Source organism: Dasypus novemcinctus, chromosome 4 (genome assembly GCF_030445035.2).
Source record: "Dasypus novemcinctus isolate mDasNov1 chromosome 4, mDasNov1.1.hap2, whole genome shotgun sequence".
Classification (NCBI taxonomy): Eukaryota; Metazoa; Chordata; class Mammalia; order Cingulata; family Dasypodidae; genus Dasypus; species Dasypus novemcinctus.
In genome coordinates this window covers 42708678-42728769 of record NC_080676.1, presented here as the reverse complement: position 1 = coordinate 42728769, position 20092 = coordinate 42708678, and positions in this window count along the sequence as shown.

Genomic DNA, 20092 nt, shown 5'->3' with positions numbered 1-20092 from the left:
TGGGTGTATTTTTCTCTATCTGGTCTACTCATCTATTTGTCAAACCTAATGCCAGTACCATAGTGTTTCACTCTGTAGTTCTATAATAGTTTTGAAATTAGGGAGTAAACGTCCAACTTTGTTCTTCTTTTTCAAGATGGTTTGGACATTCTAAATCCTTTGCATTTCCAAATAAATTATAGAACAAGCTTGACAATTCTACAAAACATGATGGTTTTGGCATTGGGATTGTGTTGAATCTATAGACAGTTCAGGGAGAATTGATATTTTAAAAATATTGAGTTTTCCAATCCATGAACATGATATGTATTTCTATTTAGAGGTATTCTTTAATTTCTCTCTGCAATGTTTTATAGTTTTCAATGCAAAGTTCTTATATGTTTTTATTATATTTATCCCACATATTTTTGTGTGTTTCTGATGTTATTATAAGGGGGATTAAATTTTAATTTCATTTTCCAGGGCTAATATATTAAAATACAATGGATTTTCAGACATAAAATTGTTCCCTGAAACCTTAAGAGTTGTTCTATAGATTACTTAACATTTTTTATGAAAACCAATCATGACACCTGCAAAACAAGACAGGTTTGCTTCCCATTCATCTGTATGCCTTTTACTTCTTTTTCTTGCCTATTGTAATGGGTAGGCTCTTGGATAGAATGAATAGAAGTAATGGATGAGAGTGGGTATCCTTGCCTAGTTCTTGATTTTAGGGGAAAGCATTCAATATTTCAACTTTAAGTAGGATTTTTAATGGAGTGATTTTCATAGATATCATTTACCAGAACAGAGAAGTTCTCTTGTATTCCTAGTTTCTGAGAGGTTTTATAACAAATGAGTGTTGAATTTTTGTCAAATGCTTTTTCTACATCTATTAAAATAAATCAAATAGTTTTTCTCCTTTTTTGTTAATATGGTGAGTTACATCATTTCACATTTTAAACCAATATTATATTCCTGGCATAAAATCCACTTGTGATGTACAATGCTTTTTATGTATTTTTGGATTTGATTTGATAATATTTTAATAAGAAATTTTGAGTCAATGTTTATGGAATATTGATTTGTAACTTTCAGCTGTGTCAGGGTTGTGCTGTCCTCATACAATGAATTGGGAAATATTCATTCCTCCTCTATTTTAGGAAAGAGTTCATGTAAGATTGATTTTAGATCTTCCTTAAATGTTTGATGAAACTCAACAGTGAAACCATCTAGGTTTGGAATTTTTGTTGTGGGAAGGTTTTTGATAACTAACTCAATTCCTTTTATAGATATAGGGCTATTCATCTTGTCAGTTTGTGTAAGTTTTATTTTCCAAGGAATTTTTCCATTTATACTTAGTTGTCAAATTTGTTGCCATAAAGTAGTTCAAAAATGTTCCCTTATTACCCTATGATTTTTAAGGACTGTAGTAATAACTTTTCATATATTCCAATATTGGTAATTTGTCGTCTCTTTTTCTTCATCAGTCTGAGAGGGGTTTATCAATTTTGCTGATCTTTCCAAAGAACCAACTTTAGGCATTGTGGCAGTTTGAGATTATTTTATGAATTCCCCAAAGAGAAAGATTATGTTTATAAACTAATCTATTCCTCTGGGTGTGGTACCCTTTGATTGTATTAAATTCAGTTGAGGGGACTTTGATTAGATTACCTGTTAAGATTGATTTAGGGCTTTCGATTCAACTATGTCGGAGGGTTGAGTCCCTACCCACTTGCTGGGTGTGAAAAAAAGGGACACTCAGTCAGACACACAAGAAGAGAGAGCTCTGTCATTTTTGGTCTTACCATGTGACAGAAATGAGAAGGCTCAAACAGCTGAGGCCCTGGGGAGAGATGAGCCATCTTGCCTGTTAGCTTACAGCTGGAAGTGGGAAGAACAGAACAGCTGAGACTGATATAAAAGGCCCAGAAAGAAGTAAGCCCTATGCCAAAAGAGGACTATTAGGATCACTTAAGCACAAAGCCTCAAAAAGCTGGGCCCACAGAACTGAAGAGGAAGAGGATGCCCAGAGAGGACCAAGAGACTAGGCAAAGACCAGTGGCCATCTTGCTTTAACAAGTGGCAACTGACTTCTGTGAGAAAGTACTGGAAGTATCTTATGGAGCCTTGAGTTGGCCCTCCATAGCCTCCAGACTGTAAGATTTTACCCCAAATAAAGACCCTTTATAAAAGCCAACAGATTTCTGGTTCTTTGCATTGGCACCACTTTGGCAGACTAATACAGGCTTTAATAAGTGTCTCTTGTTTGTTCTCTATATTTATTGATTTCTACTCCTATCTTTATTCTGTCTTTCCTTCTACTTAATTTGGTTTTACTTTGCTCTTCTTTTGCTGACTTTTTAAACATTTTTTTTTAATTAGAGAAGTTGTAGGTTTACAGAAAACTCATGTAAAAATTTAGTGTTCTCATGTCACCCCCACCTTGTTAACGCTTTGCATTAGTGTGGTACCTTTGTTACAACTGATGAAAGAATATTAAAATTGTGCTATTAGCTATATTTCATCATTTACATTAGGGTTAACTATGTCATACAGCCATATGTTTTATCCTTAAATTTTTATTCCAATAACATATATATAACCTAAAATTTCCTCTTTTAACCACATTCATGTATATAATATAGTGCTGCTAACTATACTAACAGTATTGTGCTACCATCACCACCATCCATTTTCCAAAACTTAATCAATTTAAATAGAAATTCTGTACTAATTAAGCATTAACTCTCTGTTCCCTACCCCCAACCCAGTCCCTGGTAACCTATATTTTAGATTCTAACTCTGTGAGTTTGCTTACTCTAATTCTTATTACTGAGATCATACAATATTTGTACTTTTGTGTGGCTTATTTCATGCAGCATAATGTTTTCATCCATGTTGTCACATGTAGCAGGACTTCATTACTTTTTATGGCTGAAAAATATTCCTTTTTATCTATATATCACATTTTGTTTATCCATTCATGGATTGCATCCATCTTTTGGCGATTGTAAATAATGGCACTAGAACATTGGTGTCCAAATATCTGTTCAAGTCCTTGTTTTTGATTCTTTTGGATTGCCAGGTCATATGGTAATTCTACACTCAGCTTTTTGAAGAAATGCCAAACTGTCTTCCACAAAAGCTGCACCATTTTACATTCCCACCAGCATGAGTGTTCCTCTTTCTCCACATACTCTCCAACACTTGTAATTTTGTTTTTTAATAGCAGCCATTCTGGTGGGTGTGAAAAGCTGTCTCATTGTGTGGTGTTTCAGTTTTTTGTTTTTTTTTAAGAAACTTTAGATTACATAAATATTACATAAAAAATATAGGGGAGTCCCATATGCCCCACCCCTACCTCCTCCCACACTTTCCATTAACTATATTTTCATTAGTATGATACATTTGTTACAATTGATGAACACTTATTGAAGTATTGCCAATAACCATGGATTGTAGTTTACATTTTGCCCCACACAATATTATAGGTTATGACAAAATGTATAATGGCCTGTATTCATCAGTGTAATGTCAGGCAGGATAATTCCAATGTCCTGAAAATGCCCCAATGTTACACCTATTCTTTCTTCTCCCTCCCCTCAGAACCTCTTGTGGTTTATGCCTTTTTATCAGTGATGAAGGTTATTCCATTGCCAGAATAATAATGTCTATAATAGAATAATAAATCTAATTTAGTCAATTGTTTACTCCCCAATCTTGAGGATTTTCAGATGATGATGCCCACTGTTTCTAATTGAGAGGAGGTTTATATCCCATGGGGCAGAGGGATGGGATTATCTTGCTTGCAGTTGCAGACACTGTTTTTTGGGATGGGCACTGTCCATCATCATCTCCTTGTTAGTTGTCCTGAGTGATTTAAATGAACTGGAGAGTAGGTGTTGCAACTCTGTTGAGATTCAGGGCTCAGACAGCACATGAACAGACCAAAGATTTAAGTATCTGGGATATATCTTTAACAAGTATAATGCTAATTATAGGTTCAAATAAATAGTGCCTAGTGAGGGAAGAGAGACCATTATGCCAAGCCCTTGATATTGATGTTTGTATATATGAACCTTTTCTTGTGAAATTGAAACTTAGCCTAATATTATATATTACCTAAGAGTTACTTCCTGAAAGTATCCTTGTTGCTCTAATGTGGCCTCTCTCTAAGTCAAACTCAGCATATAAATGCACTACCTTCCCCCAGAGTGAGACTTAATTCCTGGTGATGACCTCCCTGGCACTGAGGAATTATTACCAAGCATCAACTAGCAATGCATCTGGAAAAAGACCACAACCAGGGAAGCGGATGTGGCTCAAGTGAAGCCGCAATATTTGATCCTGCAATGTAAGAGAAAGGACTCCAGTTTCACCCACAGATGAGCTGCAAGGAGAGAAGCCCCCAAGTGGCTCAAAGAGCTGAAGCCCAGAGAGAGATGAGCCATATGTCTGATATCTTGCAGTTGAACTTAGGAAGAAAGCAGAGCAGCTGAGACTGATAGAAAAGGCTTGGATGGAAACAAGCCCTATGCCTGGTTGCCCTAAACTGAGCTCCAGAAGATGGTAAATTCTGGAGAGGAAGGCAGAAATCAGCAGCCATCTTCCTTCATCACATGGCAGCTGGCTTTGGTGAGAAAGCATCTCTGCTAGTGCCTTAATTTAGATATTTCACAGCCTCAAAAGTTTAAGCTTTTACTCCAAATACATCCCCATTATAAAAGCCAACACATTTCTGGTATTGTACATCAGCAGGCATTTGGCAAACTAAAATGCCCACTAACTGTTTAAGAGTGTGTTATGTAACGTCCATATATTTGTGGATTTTACAGTTCTCTGCCTGTTATCAATGCCCATCTTTATTCCATTATTGTCAGAAATGATGCTTTGTATAATTTCAATCTTTTAAAATTTATTGAGCCTTGTTTTCCAACATTCTATCTATCCTGGAGAAGGTCCATATCCTTCATATCCACTTGGAAGAACATATATATATCCTGTTATTTTGGGGGGCAATGTTCTGTGTATGTCTGTTCTGTCCAGTACATTTATCATATTATTCAAGTTCTCTGTTTTATTATTGAGCCTCTGTCTATCTAGATGTTCTATCAATTGATGAGAGTGGTGTATTAAAGTCTCCAACTATTATTGTTCACTTTTGCCAGTGTTTGCCTCATGTATTTTAGGGCACCATGATAAGGTGCATAATATTTATGCTCATTATTCCTTCTTGGTGGATTGCCACTTTTATTAATTTATAGTGTCTTTTTTTGTCTCTTATAACAACTTTTTAAATACTTTCTTTGTATTGGGTTTGTATTACACAACCTACATCTATAACCTAGTGATTTGAAAAAAATACTAACATAGCTTCAATAGCCTACATGATCCCTGCTCCCATATCTGTTTCCCCTTTTTTGTCCCATGTTACCTCTTTATATTTTGTGTGCCAATTATGAGGAAATATGCCTTTTTCTTGTTCAATTGTATTCTGACTCTTACACGAATTAAAGTATAGTTATATATTGAGGATACAGTACTATTGGGTATTTCATTTACCCATTCAGTTACCCTTACTGATGATCTTCATTTCTTCACAGTACTCCAAGCTACTCTCTCCTATCTTTTCTTTTCAATTCCATTAGTATTTTTTTGTAGGATAGGTCTCTGTGGTTGAACTCTCTCAGTTTCTGTTTTTCTGTGAATATTTTATACCCTCCCTCATTTCTGAAGGAGAGTTTTGTCAGTTAAAGAATTTTTGGCCTGCTGTTTTTCTCTTTCAGTACTTTATTTCATACCACTACCTTCTCACCTCCATGATTTCTGATAAGAAATTGTCATTTAGGCATCTTAGGCTTCCCTTATATGTGAAAGATCACTTTTCTCTTGCTACTTTCAGGATTCTCTATCTTTGGCATTTGATATTCTGATTAGCATGTGTTTTGGAGTAGACTTATTAGGACTTGTTTTGTTTGGAGCATGTTATGCATAATGAACATATACATTTTTGTCTTTCATAAGAGTCAGGAAAATTTTGGTCATTATTTCCTCAAATATTCTTCCTGCTCCTTTTCTCTTCTCTTCTCTTTCCAGGACACCCACGACACATATGTTCTGTGCTTTATGCTGTCAGTCAAATCCCTGAGACCCTGCTCAATTTTTTCTATTCTTTTCTCTATCTTTTCTTCTGACTGTATGATTTCAATTGTCCTGTCTTCTGGTTCACTGAATCTTTCTTCTGCCTGTTCAAATCTGCTGCTGCATTCCTCTAGTATATTTTTTGTGTGTATTTTTAATCTCCATTATTGTGCCTTTAATCCTCACAATTTCTGTTAGGTTTCTTTTTTAATATATATATTTTATTAGAGAGATTGTGAGCTTACAAAACAATCATGCATGTAATGTGCAGAATTCCTAAACATCACTCTTCCACCAGCACCTTACATTGATGTGAAGCATTTCTAAGATTTTGAAAGAACATCATCAAGCTATTACCACTAACTATGGCCCATAGTGTGCAACTGGTATATTTTTCCATAGAACACCTATCAATAACACCACATAATAGTATTGTCCATTTGTTCCAGTTCATGAGGGAACACTCTCATATTTGTACTGTTAACCACAGCACCTAATCCATCAATGTTCACTGTCTTATACAGTCCTAAACCTTGTATAATCTATCCAAAGTATACACTTAGTGGTTCTCATTTTCATCAGAGTTGTACAGTCATCATCTCAATTTTTGGACATTTTCCTCAGTCCAAAAGAAAAAATCCCATAACCCCCTATTATTGACCCTTAGCATTGATATAGTACCTTCATTGACATCGATGCAAAAATATAACAATATTGCTGTTAACTATAGTCTGTAAGTTACATTAATTAAATTTTTCCAATGCATCACCTTAGTCTTATCACCTTGTAATACTGGTGTACAGTTATTCTAGGTCATGGACGTACATCCTTATATCTGTACTATTAACCACAATCCTCATCTACCACTGGGTTCACTATTTTATTCAGTCCCTAGATTATTCTCTAGCTTTCTTTCAATTGATATTTACATCCCTAGAATTTTCCTTTCAGTTACAATCCCATTTATAATGAGTCATGTTAATTATACTCACTATAATATGTTACCATCAACTCTCTATTCATTCCCATGCTTTCCACAAGCTCATTAAAAATTCTACAAAAAAATTCTATATACATTAAGCATCAGTACCCCTTCTCAGACTTCATCCTATCTGCTAGTAACCTATACTTTAGGTTTTAATTCCATGTGTTTATTCTTCACAGTTAATTCATATTAGTGAGACCACACAATATTTGTCCTTGTGTATCTGGCTAATATCACTCACTATAATGTTCTCAAAGTTCATCCATGTTATGTGTCCCAATTTCATTTCTTCTTACAGCAGCAGAGTATTCCATCATAAGTCTCTTCCACATTTTGTGTCTATTCATTGGTTAGTGGACATTTGGGTTGTCTCCATATTTTGGCAATTGTGAATAAAACTGCTATGAACATTGCTGTGAAAATGTTTGTGTCACTGTTTTCAGTTCTACTGGGCATATTCCTAGTAGATGGACTGTTAGATCATACTGCAGTTCTATATTTAGCTTCCTGTGGAACCACCAAACTGTCTTCCACAGAGGCTGCACTTTCCTACATTCCCACCAACAGTGAAGGAGTGTTTCTATATCTCCACATCATTTCCAGCACTTACTGTTTTTTAAATAATGGCCATTCTATGAAGTGTGAGAAGATATCTCATTGTAGTTTTGATTATTATTCCCCTAATAGCTAGTGATATTGAATATTTTTTCATGTACTTTTTCACAATTTGCATTTCCTTTTTGGGAAAATGTTTAAGTATTTTGTCATTTTTAGTTGGATTGCTTGCTCTTTTAATGTTGAGTTGTATGATATCTTTATATAGCATGGAAATCAAACCCTTATTTCCAAATACTATCTCCCAGTAAATGGGCTGCCTTTTCACCATTTTGACAGAGTCCTTTAAAGTACAAAAATGGCTATATTTGAGGAGGTCCCATTTATCCATTTTTTTCTTTCATTGCTCATACTTTCAGTGTATTGTTTAAGAAACCACCACCTACCCCATGTCTTGAAGATGTTTCCCTACATTTTTTTCTAGGGGTTTTATGGTCCTAGCTTTTATATTTAAGTTTTTGATCCTTTTTTTTTGGTTAATTTTGTATAAGGTGTGAGATAAGTATCCTTCTTTCTTTTTAATATGGATATCCAGTTCTCCCAGGACTATTTGTTGGAGAGACTGTTCTGCCCCAGATGGGTGGGCTTTATACCCTTGTCAAAAGTCACTTGAGGGAAGCAGATGTGGCTTAAGTGATTGGGCTTCCATCTACCATATGGGAGGATCCAGCTTTGATCCCTGGGGCCTCCAGGTAAAGGTGTGCCCATGCAGCAAGCCAGGCCTGTGCAGCGAGCAACACAGCAAGATGATGATGCAACAAAAGAGAGACTCAGGGAAGAGTCAGGTGAGATGCAGCAGAAACCAGGAACTGAGGTGGCAAAAGTGACAGGGAACCTCTCTCGCACATCAGAGGTCCCTGAGATCAAATCCTGGTGAAACCTAGAGGAGAAAATGAGAGGAGACAACAGACGATCACACAGTGTATGAACAAAGACAGCAAAATAGCAGGGTGGGGGGGGAGGGGAGGGAAAAAACAAAGACACAGATAACTAATCCTAAAAAAAATTTTTGAATTAAAAATAATTAAAAAGTCACTTCACCATAGATGTGAGTTCTATATGTCTATTGTTATGCCATTACTATGCTGTTTTTACTACTTCAGCTAGGTAATATTTAAATTCTGGAAGTGAGAGTCCTCCAAATTTGTTTCTTCCTTTTTAAATATATTTCTGGCTATTCTGGGCCTCTTACCCTTTCAAATTAATTGATAATTGGGTTTCCATTTCTTTAAAAAAAGGCTGTTGGAATTTCTAATCAGGATTACATTGGATTTGTATGTCAATTGGGTAGAATTGACATCTTAACAATATTTAGTCTTTCAATCCATAAACATGGAATGTTGTTCCATTTATTTAGGTCTCTTTTGATTTCTTTTAGCAATGCATTTTAATTTTCTGAATATATGTGCTTTACATCTTGGTCATATTTATTCCTAAATATTTTATTCTTTGAATCACTATTGTAAATGGAGTTTTTTTCATGATTTCCCCCGTAGATTTCTCTTTAACACTGGTAAAAACACTACTGAAATTTACAAATCAATTTGCCATTCTGCTGAACTCATTTATTAGCTCAGGTAGCTTTGTTGTAGTTTTTTGGGACTTTCTAGATAAAGGATTTTATCATCTGCAAATAGTGAACATTTTACTTCTTCCTTTCTTGTTTGGATACCTTTTATTTCTTTTTCTTGCCTGGTTACTCTAGCTAGAACATCAAGCACTGTATTGAACAACCATGATGACAGTGGGCATCCTTGTCTTGTTCTTGATCTCAATGGGAAAACTTTCAGACTTTCAACATTGAGTACAATGTTATTTGTGTGTTTTTCTTATATACCCTTTATCACGTTGAAAAAGTTTCTTTTAGTTCCTATTTTTTGTAGTATTTTTATCAAAAATGGATGCTGTATTTTGTCAAATGCCTTTTCTGCATCAATTGATAGGGTCATGTAATTTTTCTTCTTTGATGAATGGTGTATTATGCTGATTGATTTTCTTGTGTTGAACCATCCTTGCATGGCTGGTATAAAACCCCCTTCACCATGATGAATAATTCTTACAATGTGTTGTTGGATTCTATTACAGAGTATTTTGGGGGGGGGGGAGGTTGCATCTGTATTCATAGGAAAATGGATGTGCAAGTTTCTTTGTTTTGTAATATCTTTATCTGGCTTTTACTTTAGAGTGATTTAGGTTTCACAAAATGAGTTTATTCAATTGTTTGGAAGAATTTGAATAAGATTGGTGTTAAATATTCTCTGAATGCTTAGTAGAATTAACCTGTGAAGCCATCTTATCCTGGGCTTTTCATTTTGGGGAGTTGTTTGATGACTGTTTTAATCTGTTTACTTATGATTGGCTTAATGACATCTTCTATTTCTTCTAGGGTCAATGTAGGTTGTTTATATGTTTCTCGGAATTTTTCTATTTTATCTACATTATCTAGTTTGTTCATAAACAGTTGTTCACAGCATCCTCTTAGGATCTCTCTTATTTCTGAAGGGTCAGTAGTAATGTCCCTGTTTTCATTTCTGATTTTTTTTTTTTTGCATTTGTTCTTTATTTCTTTGACAATCTAGCGGAGAGTTTGTCAATTTTGTTAGTCTTCTCAAATAATCAACTTCAGTTTTGTTAATTATATTGTTTTTGTTTGTTGTTCTCAATTTCATTTATTTCTGCCCTGATCTTTATAATTTCATTCATTCTGCTTGTTTTGGGAATAGTTTCCTGTCTTAATCTAGTTTCTCCAGCTGTGTGGTTATGTCATTGACTCTACTTCTTTCTTGTTTTTTAATGTAAGCATTGAGAGCTATAAATTTCCCTCTCAGCACTGCATTCACTGAATACCTTAGGTGCTGATATGTTGTGTTATTGTTTTAATCCTTCTTGAGATATTTATTGATTTCTCCTAAAATTTCTTCTTTTATCCACTGATTATTTAAGAATGTGTGTTGTTTAATCTCCATATATTTTGAACTTTCCTTTTTTCCACCTGTTGATTTCCAGCTTTTATTCCATTATGAACAGAGAAAGCATTTTGCATAATTTTGATATTTTAAATTTACTGATATTTGCTTTGTGACCTAATGCATGGTCTATCTGGAGACAGACCCATGAGCACTTGAGAAGAATGTATATCCTTCTATTTTGGGGTGCAATGTTCTGTATGTATCTATTAGGTTTAGTCCATTTATCATATTATCAAGGTCTTTGTTTCTTTATTGATCCTCTACCCAAATGTTCTATCCAATGCTGAGAGTGGTGTATTGAAGTCTCCAAATATTATTATAGAAACATCTATTTCTCCCTTCATTTTTGCCAGTGTTTGTCTCATGTAATTTGGGGTATCCTGGTTAAATGCATGTATGTTTGTGCTTGTTATTCCTTCCTGGCTAATTTCCCCTTTTACTAACATATAATGTCCTTCCTTGTCTTTAATAACAGCTTTGGGGTTTTTTAAGATTTATTTATTTATTTCTCCCCCACCCACCCCCCATTGTCTGCTCTCTGTGCCCATTCACTGTGTAATATTCTGTGTCTGCTTCTCTTCTCTTTAGGTAGTACTAGGAACTGATCCTGGGACCTTCTGGAGTGGGAGAGAGGTGCTCAAACTCTTGCACCACCTTAGCTCCCTGGTCTGCTGCATCTCTTATTATCTCTCTTTTTGCTGTGCCATCTTGATGCACCAGCTCTTTGCTCAGGCCAGCTGGCTGCACAGGCCAGCACTCCTTTGTGCACCAGCACTCTGCTCAGGCCAGCTTGCCACATGGGCCAGCTCTCCACATAGACCAGCTTGCCTTCACCAGGAGGCCTTGGGAGTCGGACATTGGTCCTCCCTTATGGTAGACAGGAGCCCAATTGCTTGAGCCACATCTGCTTCCCCAGCTTTGCTTTTAAAGTCTATTTCATCTGATATAAGTAGCACCACTCCAGCTTTTCTTTGTTGTTACTGCATGCACAGAATATCTTTTTCCAGCCTTTCACTTTCAATCTATTTGTATCCTTAGGTCTAAGGTGAGTGTCTTGTAAATAGCATATAGATGGTTCAAATTTTCCTATCCATTCTGCCAGTCTGTGTCTTTTGATTGGTGAGTTTAAACCATTAACATTCAATGTTATTACTCTGAAAGCAGTTCTTACTTCACCCATTTTGACCTTTGGGTTTTATCCATCAAATCTTATTTTCACCACTCTTTTTCCACTTTCATTTTCTTGTACTGATATAATCTTCATTTCTAAACCCTCTTCCAAGCCTCTCTCTCCTGTATTTTCTTTTTAGGAGATAGCATTTCCATTAATGTTTCCTGCAAAGCCAGTCTCTTGTTTACAAACTCTCTCAGTTTCTGTTTATATCTGAAATATAGGGCGTTCTCTTTGATTGGCTTTGTGCTACAGCTCCTCTTTGATACTTGGTTCAACTTAATTTGGAATTAATAACGGCTCATGTTTAGCCAACCTGATTTTTTTTTTTCAGCTCTTTTTCCTCTGCTTTTTGCCCTTTCTCCCTTACTGGTTGTGGAGTAGGGACAAAGGATGTAGTTGGTATTATAAGCCTTGGAGGTTGAAGCTGCCCATGTTGTCCAAGGAACCAATGAAACTTCTCTCACCTTTCTACCCTGCCCAGGAGAAGGGGTGGAGCTACAGCCATGTGCAGTAATCGAAGACATGTCAGCCAAGATTGCCAGAAAGACTGATGTTTCCCAGAAAGACTGATGAAGCTTCATGCCCCTTCTTCCACTGGCTGGGGTGAGGATGGAGCCACAGTTGTGGGCAGCAATCTAAGCCATGCATGTCAAATATGACTGCAGTTGCCCAGATAGACTGACAAAGCACTGCCCCCTCCACCCAAGGGTGGGGATGGAGCCACAAGAATGCCCAATAATCTTGTCTGTGCAGGCTGAAAGTCACTTCAGTTGCCCAGAGAGGCTGAGGGAGCACTGTCCCTCCTCTTCCTTGTTGGCAGCAGGAATACAGCCACAGTTATGTCCAACAGTCTGGTCTGTGTGGGCCAAAAGTGACTGCAGTCGACCAGAGAAGCTGGGGAAGCAAAATCCCTCCTCTTACCATATTAGGAGCAAAGATGAAGCCACAGGTGTGTCCAACAGACTAGTTCATGCAGGTAGGAAGCAACTGCAGTTGCAGGAGAAGCTGAGAGCACACTATCTCTCCTGCCCTGTCAGGGACAGGAATGGAATCATAGATGTGCCCAACAGTCTAGTCCATGCAAGCCATAAGCTGCTACAATATGCATGGAGAGGCTGAGAGAGCACTGTTCCTTCTGCCCTATGGGGGGTTAGGGGGAGGAAGGGATGGAACCACAGAAGTGCCCAACAATCTAGTCTGTGAGGGCCAAATGTGTGTGCAGTTGCCCAGAGAAGTGGGGGAAACACCAGTCCCTATCCTGTCCTATCAGGGAGCACAGATGGAGCCACGGGTACCCAACAATGTAGTCTGTGTAAGCCAAAAATGACTACAGTTCCCTGGAGAAGCTGATGCAGGTACCCCCATCTTCCTCTGCCAGAGGCAGGGCTGGAGCCCAGGCTAGGACAGCAATCCAACCTATGTGGAAAGAAGCCAGTCTCCACCATCACTGTGAATTTCAGTCAGCCCCACTTCCCCTCATGCTGGGTAAAAATGGAGACTATTCTTCTCTTTTTTACTTGGACAGGTTCATACTTTAGCTGTTCTTAGAAATGGGCTTTAGCCAGTCAAATTTACAATCAGTAGCTGAAGTTGGTGCTCAACTCTGTTTCTCCCCAGTTTTGGGGATATGGAGTTTCCAACTCCAGCCAGGGAGTAGCTCCCAAGGTGTCTTGTGCTGCTGGCATGGGATGGGTACCAGTCTCCATGGCATGGAATACTCTACTCATGAATCTTCACTGCAGATGGGCAGTTTCCTCCTTCCATTCTTCCGAGGATGGTGCAGGATGCTTTTCTGGTCTCCTGCCCCCCTCCCCCAACAGGTGATTTAGAAAGCTCTGAGTGATTACTAACTGCACTATAGAATAAACTGACTCTTGGAGCTCCTTAATCTACCATCATCTTGCCCCTCCTTTCCTGTTATCTTTTTATCCTTTCAAATTCTTCTTTATGTTCACATTGTCTTCTTAATATCTTTTATCTCTTTAGCCACATGCTTTAGTTTGCTAAGTGCTGCCCAAGCATTATACCATAAATAGGTTGGTTTCTATGATTGGAATTTCTTAGCATAGACACTTACAGTTTTGAAGTTATAAAAATTATCACATCAAATGGTGTTTATGTGTGATGAATCTGGACTCAGATGGGATCTCCCTTCATAAGACTTTCATGCCAATGTGCTGGAGGTGCAGTTAATGTTGGGGTTTAAGATATATTTAGGGGATTTGAATCTCTGGACTGACAATGTGATAGCCAGATCCTGAGCCTCAACAGACTCCAGCACCTACAATCTGATTTATTGGACTTACCACACTCAGCTAAGATGGAGTTGAAGAAGGACAACCACCACACCATGGAGCCTAGAGTGATTACAACTGAAAATGGGAGGATTGCATCCAGCATCCAGGTGGAATCTGACCCTCCTCTTGACATAGAGGTGCAATGGACACAACCAATCCAATGTCCACATAGAAGAGGTGGCATTGGAATGGGAAAAGTGGACATAGTGGACGAAGGGTATGGGGAAAGGCAGGAAGAGATGAGAGGTGGAGGCGTCTTTGGGACATGGAGCTGCCCTGGATGGTACTTCAGAGGCAATCACCGGACATTGTAAATCCTCACAGGGCCCACTGGATGGAATGGAGGAGAGTATGGGCTATGATGTGAACCAATGTATATGAGGTGCAGAGGTGCCCAAAGATGTACTTACAAAATCCAATGGATGTGTCATGATGATGGGAACGAGTGTTGTTGGGGGGGGGGAGAGGGGGGGTGGGGGGGATGGGGTTGAATGGGACCTCACATATATATTTTTAATGTAATATTATTACAAAGTCAATAAAGAATAAAAAAATTAAAAAAAAAAATTATCACATCAAAGCACCATCAGAGATGCTGTCTCACCAAAGACTGGCTGCTGGCAGTCTTGGATTCATGCTCCATGGCAAGATAAAATGGTGCTGCTACCTGCCTTATCCTCCAGGCTCAAGCTCAGCTTGAGGAGATCAGGCATAGGGCTTATCTCTCACCTCTCCTCAGGGCCTCTTGCTTCAGCTTCAGCTGCTTGGCTGATTCTAGCCTCCAGTCTCTCTCAGCCTCTCGGTTGTTTATTAAGTTGCAGGTGATCTAGAGTCCTCTCTCATGAGAGGGTAAAATGGCAGCTTTTCTTCTCCTCTCTCAATTTATATAGGACTCTAGTAAAGGATTAAGACAACCCTGTGTCCCACAATCTAAACAAAGGCCCTTAACTGATGCAGCCTAATTAAGAGTGATCTAATCAAAAGGTACCTTAACTAAATCTAACCAAAACACCCCAAATAAATAGGTTTACATGAACAAGAATCAGTTAGTTTAACATAATTTTCTGGGGCCCAAAAAGGACTCAAACCAGGATACCATATTTTCCTTCATCTCCTTGAACAGATTCAGGAGATTTGTTTGAACTTCTTTCATTAGTTTTTCCAAATTGTGTCTCCTCAAGTTTAAATTGTTGTCTTGACTGAGCCACATCTTCTTGTTTCTTCTTATGGCTTGTAACTTTTTGCTGATGTCTGGGCATCTGATTATCTTGATGTCTTAACTCTGAAGGTCCATTTCTCTCTCTTGTCTAGGGTTTTATTGTTGATTGGCTTTGTGTTAAGGTTCTTCTTTGACAATTTATTTTGTCAAAATTTAGTCCAACTTATTTTGGACCTTTAGAGTATCCTGTGTTTAACCGTTCAGATTTTCTCAGCTCTTCTCCATCTGATTCTTGCCCTGGATATGCAGTACAATTTTTAAGATTCACTTTTTGTGCAACTGTTCACTCAAGGAGAAAACTTTCTTTCCTCTGTTCCTTCTCTGGGAATCTTGATCTGTTCTCTTTGTTCTGTGCAGAATATTCTCCCCAGCTCCTATTACTTGTTTTAGTTCTTCCATCACTCACTGCCTCCCTTCCATGGACCCATCCTATCTTACAACAGTTCAGTCTCACCTTTTATTTATTTCTGTGAGGCTTTTCTGCCTCTGCTTCCTTTCCTGATAGTGTATCCTGCCCTGGGGACTCAGATAGGGTCGATCCATAAAAGTCTGTCTTACATTTAGGTAGTACAGTCAGGAGAAACTGGATTGAGTGTGTGCATCTCTTACCAACAGTTCTGTCCCAGTCTCAGTCTTTTACCCCCTGGGAGCCCTTTTGAATGCAACATACATCAGCCACTTGTGTTCCACCATGGGTATTGGCAGTTGGATCCCTCTGCCTGGATAAGCGTGGGATTCTAACTCACTATTGTGATTGGCTGTTTAATCTGCCACCATGACAGGAGGGACCTGGACCATGCTGACTCTGCACAGGACCAAGTGAGGTAGAACAGTCCAGGCTTGTGGGTCCAGGATGGAAATTTCCTACATGATCTTGGAGGTTATTTTTCTTTTTCTTCAATTTGGCATTTCTGGAGTCCTTCTCCAGTCTCTATCATCCTCCAGAGTTCTAATCAAGTGGGCTATGTTCTTTTATTTGTTGATTCTGAGGGCAGACTTTCCCATGGGATGTCTTACATTGCCATGTTGATGATGTCCTGATTTTTTTTTACTTCATATGGAATTTAGTCATAATAACTTTTTAAAAAACTTATTTTTAGTTATTTTAAAACTTACAGGACAGTTATAAAAAGTAATTCAAATCCTATACAGAGAACTCCAATATACCTATGATCATTTCCCCCGATACCCAGATCCATCAATTTTACTATTTTGCTTCAGTTGCCATACCATTGTTTCTATCTGTCTATCTATCTATCTATCTATCTATCTATCTATCTATCTATCTATCTATCATATATCTACCCACACATACATACATTTTCTGAGCACCTGAGTGTAGGCTGTATGCATCATTTTCCTTCAACACCTAGTAATACCATGTACATTTCCAAATAATGAGGATATTCACTTATGTAACCTTAAGTGCAATTATCAAGTTCAACAAATTTAACCTCACTTTTAAGTTCCCAGTCTATGTTCCAGTTTTTTTTTTAATTGTTAACATTGCTTTGAGTCCCCAGATTATATTCCAGTTTTTTTCATATGTCCCAAAAATATCCCTTTGATCCTTTTCTCTTCCCTTGTTAGATCCCATAAACCCCGGATCATGTATTGCATTTAATTATTAATGTCTCTTTAGTTGCTTTTTTAAATTGTGGGAGCATTTACAGGTGTACATGCGAATATTGCAATAAAGCAAGTCATACAAATTTGTTGGTTTCTTAGAGCATATAAAAGTTATGTTTACACTATATTGTGAACAGTAGCATTATGTCTAAAAATAACAATGTAGATACCTTAATTATAATGTGACCCGAGACACAAAGTGAGCTCATGCTGTTGGAAAAATATCATTGATAGGCTTGCTCAGTGCAGGGTTGTCATTTTAAAAATGTCATTTCTTTTTCATTAAAAAAAAGATCTGTACAACACAATAAAATGAAGCATATTCAAATGAGGTATGCCTGTTTATAACATAAGCTTTCACATCTCAAACAGTCCTAAGCATACCACTCAATGGGATTAATCTCAGGAAGCAGACTTGGCCCAGTGGTTAGGGCATCCGTCTACCACATGGGAGGTCCATGGTTCAGACCCCGGGCCTCCTTGACCCATGTGGAGCTGGCCCATGTGCAGTGCTGATGCACGCAAGGAGTGATGTGCCACTCAGAGGTGCCCCCGCATAGGGAAGGCCCACGCACAAGGAGTGTGCCCTGTAAGGAGAGCTGCCCAGCACAAAAGAAAGTGCAGCCTGCCCAAGAACGGCACCGCATACATGGAGAGCTGACACAACAGGATGACACAAGAATATGATACAACAAAAAGAAACAGATCCCATTGCCGCTGACAACAACAGAAGTGGATAAAGAACATGCAGCAAATGGATACAGAGAATTGGGGGGGGATGGGGGGCAGGGTAGAGAAATAAATTTTTTTTAAAATGGGATTAATCACATTCAAAATACTGTGATACCCTCACCATCCTCCATTACTAAAACTTTTCCATCTCCCTAAACAGAAACTCTACACCCATATGCATTAGCTACCCATTCGTCCTGGCACTCTGTACTGTAATTTCAGTCTCTATGAGCTTGCATATTGTCTGATATTTTCTTTGTAGTTAATATGGGGCTTGAATCTAACATCTTAAATCTATAATAAACTCATTCACTTTGATACCAACTTAATTTCAATAGTATACACAAACTATTCCTATGTCCCTCCACTTCCCCACCTTCATGTAGTTCTTTGCACAACTTACATGATGATACATTATGAATCTAAAATCCCTGATTCATCATTACATTTTATACATTTGTATTTTAGATTCTGTAGGAAATAAAAATAAAATAGTACTAGCATTTATATTTATCCATGTCATTGCCTTCACCAGTTTTTTCATGCAGCTTTAGTCTATTATCTATTGGCCTTTCCTTTCAACCTGTAGAACTCTCTTTAGCATCTCTTGTAGGGCAGTGTAGGGGTGATTCACTTCCTCAACTTTTGTTCATCTGAGAATATCTTAATCTTGCCCTCATTTTTGAAAATCAGTTTTGCATTTTTTGCTTTCAGCACTTTAAATATTTCATCTCATTGCCCTCTTGCCTCCATGGTTTCCATTGAGAAATCAGTACTTAATCTTATTGAGCTCTCTTGTACATTACATATTACTCCTTCTTCTAGCTTTCAAAACTCTATCCCCATCCCTGGCACTTGACACAGTGATTATAATATGCCACAGAAGTGGGTCTGTTTTGTCCATCCTGTTTGGATTTGGTAGAGCATCCTGGATGCATATAGTCACATCCTTTGTTAATTTGGGGAATTTTTCAGCTCCTACTTCTTAAAAATTTTCTCTATCTTTCCTCTCCTTTTGTTACCTCCACAATGTACAAATTGGTGTGCTCGATGGTATCCCATAATAAGTTTAGAGAATAGCTCCATTTACTTGTCTTACTTTTATTCTTTCGTCTTCTCAGACAGAATGGTTTCAGCTGCTCCATCATCCAGTTCTCTCATTCTTTCTTCTACCAGCTCCAGTCTAGGAAATATTTAATTCCTATTACTGAGGTCTTCAGCTCTGTTTAGTTCTTTTCTACATTTTTCTTCTCTCTACTGACATTCTCTTTCTGTTCCTCTTTCATTTTCCTGAAAGCATTTCGCTCCCCATCCTATTTTCCTTTAGCTCTTTGAGCATATCTAGGACTTTTTTTTTTTTGTTAAGTCTTTCCTGATATGTCCAAAGTCTGGTCTTTCCATTGATGATTTCTAATGTTTTAGTCTTCTCTTTTCCTCGGTCATTACCTCCTATGCCACAAAATGATGTGGGTGAACAGGGAACTCTGTTGATGTGCGTTTTTTTCCTCTTTCGTTTGACAGACACTTGGGTTAAATGGGAGCAAGTTCACTTCCTATTTGAGCAAAGACATTATCAGTGCCCAAGGAGAGGCTTCTTGCACCCAGAGTCAGGGATGATGAACGCTCTTGGGCTGACCCATATCAGCCCACTTCTTCTCCAGAGAGTGCATAAAGGATCCTCGGGGTTGCCAGGGCTGGGCCTGCTGCCTGCAGGGAAAGTATATGGATCCCACCAGGTGTTTCATCTGGGCTGAATTGGAGGTGGAAGCTGGTGTATATTTTCAAAATATCTGCATGTAGATTAAAAGAATAAAGGAAATCCCACCTTGGAAAAATGATCAAATAAAGTGATGGGACTTTTTTGTTTCTGGACACCCTCCTTTTGTTTGTTTGATTTCATTTATTTTTAAATGTGATAAAATAGGCATAACATAAAAATCAGTTTAACCATTTGAGGTAGACAATTTTTTTACATTAAGTACATTGATAATACTGTGTAACTTTCACCACCAAAATGCATACTCATTTAGCAGTAACTCCCCATTTCTCCCTTCTGTCACCCCTGGTAACTAGTATTCTTTCTGTCTGTATGAATTTGCTTATTCTAAATATTTCATATTAGAGAAATCACACATTATTTGTCCTTTTGTGCCTGGCTTATTTCATGGAATATGTTTTAAAGGTTCATCCATGGTGTAGCAAGTACCAGCACTTGACTTCTTTTTTTTTTTTTTTTTTTTTAATTTTTTTATTTTTTATTGACTTTGTAATAATATTACATTAAAAATATATATGTGAGGTCCCATTCAACCCCACCCCCCCCCCACCCCCCCTCTCCCCCCCCCA